The sequence below is a fragment of the Phytophthora infestans genome, genomic scaffold, assembly GCF_000142945.1.
Source record: "Phytophthora infestans T30-4 supercont1.290 genomic scaffold, whole genome shotgun sequence".
Taxonomy (NCBI): domain Eukaryota; phylum Oomycota; class Peronosporomycetes; order Peronosporales; family Peronosporaceae; genus Phytophthora; species Phytophthora infestans.
The window spans coordinates 61313-63202 of NW_003303469.1; the positions used below are offsets into that span (position 1 = coordinate 61313).

Consider the following 1890-nt stretch of genomic DNA (forward strand, 5'->3'; position numbering starts at 1 on the left):
AAGGTATTGGCTTTCAACCAATGAGTACCCCAAATGCATGCATACCAATAGTCTACCGAATGTAACTATCGGTGTATCTCACACCAATGTGGAAAACCTCCTTCGTAACCAAGTGGCTTCATGTAGCCGCTTGTGTGTAACTTTGTTACCCCCCCCCACGTTAAGCATAAGAATCAGGCACCACCACTTCAGTGTCCGCGCAAACGGACACGCCCACGACATTTTTTTTCTGTCACTCAAAACCACGCTCTGCATAAGCAGAGTGCGCGCAAGCTACGACTTACAGACCGTCAGTTGTCACGGAGGGCTTGTCAGTTATGTCTACTGACGGAGACATACCCATTGACTATGGGTCTGACACTGAAGACGAGAACAACTCATCTTCAGCTGTCGATTCTAGGTCGACCGAATCAACCCCTGATCCCCTTGTTGAGTCGCGGCGAGTCTGTGACGATATTTCGGACGCCCCAGGATCGAAGCGTCCGCGCAATGAAGAAAAGACGCAGCCACCTGTGTTGGTACGTCTTCTTCTCCGCGTACTGTACCGGGCGTACGCTGCCAATGCATCTGAAATCACTGCCAGATTCGGCGAGACTTCGCCGCCAGTCCCGGTAGAGCTGTTCGATACAGCGCCATCAATGATGACGCTGAGGCCATCGACAAGCACTTTGATACGTTAACGAATCAAAGGCACGAATAAAATATCGGACCCTTCCACGAGCTCCGATGGAATGCGTCTTAGAAGACTTCGCGCAAACACAAAGTGTGACACTTTGTCAATCTTGGAACGCATTTGCTGTGAACTTCAATATCAATGCAAGAGGTTACCGCAAGCGCATTGTCACACAACCCTAGCGCTTCGATACCGTCTCGAGGTGTCATCTCATTGAACGCATCAATGGTAACGTTAAGGAAGCCGGAATTCCTTGTGTAGCTCTAACTGAAACTGCATACCCGCACTGCCGCTACGGGGCAGAGCGCCTTTTTGAACGCGATTTTCTCGTGTGTACCTACTCTACTGCGATAATTCCGTGCTTAACCTGACCATGGTGATGCACCCCGTGTAAAGGGCGCTTTGGTGGTGTATCAGATGGATACCGAACCTTTTCAAATGCTTACAATAATTCACGGAGCTGTCGGAAGTGAGTGGTTTGTCGTATGAAACGGTGAGAATTTAACGAATGTAGCTACAGTGTGCAGGGTGTTTGATAGTGAGCCACGCAAACAGCTCTCTATCCCAAACGTTATTGATTGATACAGCCACTGTGTGAATGGGGTTAATGTATCGGATCAATACCGGTCATACTACTGTCCCCAGCTGAGCGTTGGCTTTGAGAGCCATAGGTCGGTCCCACCAGGGCACAGCCCTCTCAGACCATGAGTAGTCCGTTCTCGAACAGACGTACGGACATCGCCCTTATAGCTCAATGGTAGAGCTCCGGCTTGGAAAGCCATAGGCCAGTGGTTCGATACCCGTCTGGGACACCACTTTCGCTACTACAGCGCATCCACGTTTGGATCGTGCTCATCGAGCAAGGTGTTTCAAGCCAGCTATGGGTCTATCGAGACGCTTGTGCCTGACCTTGTTCAGCACAACACCAAACACCTGCTTCCTTCGGGACCACGTCCCTACAGCACGAGGTCTCTATAGCTCCTACTCTCGCTGCGAGCACCGCTTATACGTACGAGCTGGCTGCGGCAGCCACTGGTCAGATCCTGAGCTCAACTACTGACCTGTTCGCTCCCCAATCTAGTGGGAGGCGCCCAGCGCCTGACGACGCTGTGCACGCCAGGGTGGCGCTTCGGCACAAAAGTCCCGGTCGTAAGCGCTCATGCGTCAGGAAACCTTGCCGGAGATAACCTCAATTCTTTATGGGTTCTGTGAGTGCG

The 1890-nt window shown here is 51.5% G+C and overlaps 1 pseudogene across 1 annotated transcript; it reads left to right on the forward strand.

The window, feature by feature from the left end:
- Positions 1–1413: 1413 nt before the first annotated feature.
- On the forward strand, positions 1414–1485 carry PITG_31517 (annotated as a pseudogene). The gene has a single exon. The product of its transcript is annotated as a tRNA-OTHER (tRNA).
- Positions 1486–1890: the final 405 nt, after the last annotated feature.